Below are 6000 nucleotides of genomic sequence, written 5' to 3' on the forward strand. Positions count from 1 at the left end.
TCACTGCCCAGTACCTTACCCCTGTGATGTTGAATTGTAGAGTACGGCCTATTTCTGCAGTTAACATTCTGAATGGAGGTATGTCATTCTCAACAATCTTTGCAGGCTGATTGAGATCGATGGAACAAGTGCACGGGATTGCTCCAAGGAATCTCTGGAGCAGATGTTTGGTGGAGCAGGCACTGCCCAGATCCTGGTCCTGCGGAACGGAGAGAAGCAGAGCAGCAAGTCAGCAGAAGATGCCTGCTCTTTAGAGAGCGCCCTCAAGGAGTTGACAAACCTGCAGTCGGAGTTCATTGCCACCAGTGTCGAGCTGTCAGCCCTCAGGAACGAGAAGGAGGAGATGTGGGCTGAGATCGAAAAGTAAGTGTCACCTTGAGAACTCTGGGCAAAGTGTTCACTACAACTTACTTCTTCCTACTTCACAATTCCCTCGTGATTAAACTGCCTCTGTTCCATGAGCTTTAGTTATAGAATGAAGCTCCCTCTACACTGTTCCATCACACACTCCCGGGGTCAGACACAGGGTGAAGCTCCCTCCACACTGTCCCATCACACACTCCCGGGGTCAGACACAGAGTGAAGTTCCCTCCACACCATCCCATCACACACTCCCGGGGTCAGACACAGGGTGAAGCTCCCTCCACACTGTCCCATCACACACTCCCGGGGTCAGACACAGAGTGAAGCTCCCTCCACACCGTCCCATCACACACTCCCGGGGTCAGACACAGAGTGAATCTCCCTCTACACCATCCCATCACACACTCCCTCAACAAGGAATGATGATATCAAACAAAAGAAAATCCAGCTATCTCTCCTTGACATTCAATGGCATTACCATCACTGAATCTCCCACTATCAGTACCCTGGGAATTGCCATATCCACAATGTGGCTGCAAGAGCAGGTCAGAGGCTGGGAATCCTGTGGTCAGTATCTCACCTCCTAACTCCCCAAAGCCTGTCCACTATCTACAAGGCTCAAGTCAGCAGTGTGAGGGAAGACTCTCCACTTGCCTGGGTGAGTGCAGCTTCAACAGCAGTCAAGAAGCTCGACACCATACAGGACATAGCAGTCCGCTTGACAGGCACCCCATCCACACCCACTCCATCACCAACACACAGCAGCAGCAGTTTGTACCATCTAAAGGAGGCACTGCAGCAACTCACCAAGACTCCTCAGACAGCACCTTCCAAACCCACCACCTCTACCAGCTAGAAGTTCAACGGCAGTAAAAGCACGGGGAACACCACCCCCTGGAAGTTGCCCTCCGAGCCACACCCCATCCTGACTTGGAAATATATCGCCATTCCTTCACCGTCGCTGGGTCAGGTCCTGGAACTCCCTCCCTGGCGGTACTGTGGGCACACCCACACCTCAGGGACTGCAGCAGTTCAAGAAGGCAGCTCACCACCACCTTCTCAAGGGCAACTAGGGACGGGCAATTAAACATTGGCTCAGCCTGCAAAGCCCACATCCCTTACGAATGAAAGAAAAGCTTCTCTGATATCATTTGGAGGTCGATAATTGCTGAATTAGTCATGCTGCCTTCATCAACCCTTGCTACTAGTCATCAGGCACCCAAAACAAGTTTGTCAACCGTGTATGAAGTCCTGCATTACTCTAGGATGGTTCTACAATGTAGAAGATGACCATTAATCCATAGATGTATTTTTTGGGTAAGTACTCACTGTTGACAAGACTCGATCGCCCAGTTACCTTCCAGAGTGACAGGTAACTCTCTCTCTGGTACTGATGTGAATGAGGGGACATCGTCGGGTTTTACCGAGGGGGGAGTTCAGTCCAGACCCCACCTCAGTGGTAAAAGGACCCCCACAGTTCCAAAACCTCACCTCATGACGTCCCCTGTCCAGTTCTGGGAAAACACATCCAACGCTCTCCAACATTTTCCAACAACAACCCCTGGAAAATAGCCCGCCCACCCATCCACTAAACACCCAATGATGTCACTGGCCGTTCCTTTTAAGGAGCTGGGGATGCCCCAGGAACCCCTGGGCACAGCCAGCAACCTTTCCCTGCGAGCTCTTTCCCTGCGAACTCTTTCCCTGCGAACTCTTTCCCTGCGAACTCTTTCCCTGCGAGCTCTTTCCCTGCGAACTCTTTCCCTGCGAGCTCTTTCCCTGCGAGCTCTTTCCCTGCGAACTCTTTCCCTGCGAGCTCTTTCCCTGCAAACTCTTTCCCCGCGAGTTCTTTCCCTGCGAGCTCTTTCCTTGTGAGCTCTTTCCCTGCGAACTCTTTCCCTGCGAGCTCTTTCCCTGTGAGCTCTTTCCTTGCGAGCTCTTTCCCTGTGAGCTTTCTGCCTACATTAGGGCAGTATGTTGAAGCCTCACGGACTCCCTATGATCTTTACAACCCACCCCACGTAGGAAACACAGGCCTGGAACCACAGCATTTAAGCCTTGTACATCATGGCCATCTGGTGGGATGGTGAATTCAACAGACTGCTTCCAGGGATGGTGGTTTTGCGGAAAGCTCGAGTGGACGGGGACTGTGTTCTCTGCAGTTTAGAAGGTTGTGAGGTGATCTCATCAAAAGTTATAAAAGGGCTCAAGAGGCTGGATACAGGGAGGGTGTTTCACCTGACTGAGGGATCCAGGACTTGAGGGGTACAATCTCAAGGTAAGGGTTGGGAGAAACCTCTTCACTCGGGAATTCTTCACCAATAGGACAGCAGATACTAAGCCAAACCCCTCAACCTCAGGAACAGACAGAAGAAAGAGTTGGTGAAGGAAGCATTTGCCTTGGGCCCAAGCAGAAATAATGCCATGGACACAGGTCGTAGCCATGGGTGTAGACGTTATAGAGTCACACATCATGGAAGCAGGCCAACTCCTCCATGCCGACTGTGTTGCCCAGTGAGCTAGCCCCATCTGCCTGCGTTTGGCCCAGAGCCCTCTAAACCTCTCCTATCCATGGACTTATCTAAACGTTGCTAATGTGCCCGCCTCAACCACTATTTCTAGCAGCTCATTCCAAATACACACCACCCTTTGCGTGAAGAATCTACGTAAAGAATCTGCCCCTGATGTCCCTTTTAAATCTCTCGCCTCTGCTCTTAAACCTAGGCACCCTCCTTGGGAAAAAGATGACGTGCTTTCACCTTGTCTCTGCCCCTCATGATCTTGTATTCCTCCATCAGGTCACCCCTCAATCTCCTACGTTCCAGGGAATAAAGTCCTAGTCTACGCAACCTCTCCTCGTAACTCAGGCCCCCAAGTCCAGGCAACATCCTGGTAAATCTTCGTTGCTCTCTTTCTAATTTAATAACATCTTTCCTATAACGGGGTGACCAGGTAAATCTGTTTATTTCAAACTGGTCAAAGGGTCATAACACAAGCAGAAAAAATATAATACAACAGATGTGTGCACCTCAGGGTAATGAGACAATGATCTCTGAAATCACATTAAGATTTAATTATTATTTGTCTATCTCACTGCAGAGGGCATGGTGCAGTTGTTTATTCTACAGTTCTGCTGCCTTGGGGTACTTGCTATAATGGTTTACCTTCCTGTTTGCTGACACTGATGCAGTTTGCTGGTGCTGAGCTATCTTTCAATTTGATTAAGTCGTTCATTATTTCTTCCCCGAGAACATACTGTAAAAGCGGCCCTCAGGTTCTTCTGTGGTGTCCCAGGTGTCCAGCATCATCCTTGGAGTGAAAACCGGAGTTAATAATATAAACTGGTAAATTGGTTTATTCTTGTCACATGCACGGAGGTACAGTGAAAAACTTGTCTTGCATACAGATCAATTCATTACACAGTACATTGAGGTAGTACAAGGAAAAACAATAACAGAATAAAGTGTTACAGTTACAGAGAAGGTGCAGTGCATGCAGACAATAAGGTGCAAGGCCATAACGAGGTAGATTGTGAGGTCAAGAGTCCATCTTCTCATACTAGGGGACCGTTCAATAGTCTTATGACGGCGGGATAGAAGTCTTCCTTGAGCCTGGTGGTACGTGCTTTCAGGCTTTTGTATCTTCTGCCCGATGGGAGAGGGGAGAAGAGAGACTGTCCTGGTTGGGTGGGGTCTTTGATTATGTTGGCTGCTTTACCAAGGCAGTGAGAAGTGTAGACAGAGTCCATGGAGGGGAGGCTGGTTTTGTAATCTCAGGTTCATTGGAGATGTCCAGACTGGGAATGAGGAGAGAGAACCAAAAAAGGAAGGTCTGTAATAAAGAATCGGTGGCGTTGACATTCAAAGGGTCCTGGATGTTCTCGCCTATCCATGTACTTATCTCGATGGTTATTAAACGTTGCTTATGTGCCCGCCTCAACCACTGTTTCTGGCAGCTCATTCCAAATACGCACCACCCTTTGCGTGAAAAAGCTGCCTCTTTGTGCAGGATCCCAGTGAGACCACGCCTGTAGCACTGTGTACAGTTCTGGTCTCTTTCCCTCAGGAAGGATGCACTTGCCATGGAGAGAGTGCAGTGAAGATTCACCAGACACATCCTGGAGATGGCAGGTTTCCCCAGTGAGGAGAGATTGGCTCAACAGGGACTGTGTTCCCTCGAGTTTACAAGAATGGTAACGATCACCCAGAGTTCCAAAACCTTGAGGAATAGCAGGTGGAGTTTAATGCAGATAAATGCATATTTTGGTCAGACGAACCAGGACGGGACTTACACAGTAAATGATAAGGTCCTGGGGAGTGTTGTAGAACAGAGAGACCTAGGGGTACAAGTACATGGTTCCCTGAAAGTAGCGACACAGGTAGACAGGGTGGTGAAGAAGGCATTTAGCACGCTGGCCTTCATCAGTCAGAATATTGAGTACAGGACTTGGGACGTCATGTTACAGCTGTACAAGATGTTGGTAAGGCCACATTTGGAGTACTGGGTACATTTCTGGTCACCCTGCTATCAGATGCATGTCATTAAACTGGAGAGGGTGCTAAAAAGATTTAAGTGGATGTTACTGGGACTGGATTATAAGGAGAGACTGGATAGGCTGGGACTTTATTCCCTGTAGCATTGGAGGCTGAGGGGTGACCTTACGTGGGGTTATAAAATCATGAGGGGCATAGATAAGGTGGATGGTCACAGTTTTTTTCCCAGGGAAAGGAAGTCGAATACTAGAGGGCATGAGTTTAAGGTGAGAGGGGAAAGACCTCATTCAAACTTACGAAACTGTTAGAGGGATCGACAGTCTGGATAGTAGGGAGGATGTTTCCCCTGACTTGAGGGGTCCAGAACCAGGGGGCACAGTTTGGGAAGAAGGGGTTGGTTGTTTAGCTCTGAGATCAGGAGAAATGTTTTCACCCAGAGGAGGGAGAACCATTGGAATTCTCTGCCCTGGAGGGGTGTGGAGGCTCGGTCACTGAGTTCCTTCAAAACCAGAGGTCGATAGATTTCTGGATGTTAAGAGGATCAAGGGATAAGGGGATGGTCCACAATTTTCCAGCATGATTCGCAATTCCCTTGATTCCCTTAATGTCCAGAAATCTAACACACACTTATCGAATGATAGAATGCTTACATCCTACCGATCCTTATTTAGAATGAATCACCAAAGGTCTCGAGGGTAGGGAGGTCCACAGATTCACCCAACCCTTACCTTGAGATTGTACCCATTGGTCCTGGATTCCTTAGTCAGGGGAAACACCCTGTATGCAGCCTACCGAGCCCTTCTAGAGGTTTTGATGAGATCACCTCACAACCTTCTAAACTGCAGGAAACGCAGTCCCCGTCCGCTCGATCTTTCCTCAACCCCCAGCTCTGGAAGCAGTCCTTTGTATCCTGCTTTCCCATCAGATGGCCAGGATGTACAAGGTTTAAGTGCCATGGTTCCCAGCCTGGGCTTCAGGGGTGGGGTGGGTTGTAAAGATCACAGGGAGTCTGTGAGGCTTTAACACACTGTCCTAATGTAGGTAGAACGCTCACAGATGAAGAGCACACACACACACCACCTGCCCCACTGCTCGGCTGTTGGTTCCGCCCAGGGGTTCCTGGGACATCCCCAACTCCTTCAAA

The sequence above is a fragment of the Pristis pectinata genome, chromosome 1 (assembly GCF_009764475.1).
Source record: "Pristis pectinata isolate sPriPec2 chromosome 1, sPriPec2.1.pri, whole genome shotgun sequence".
Taxonomy (NCBI): domain Eukaryota; kingdom Metazoa; phylum Chordata; class Chondrichthyes; order Rhinopristiformes; family Pristidae; genus Pristis; species Pristis pectinata.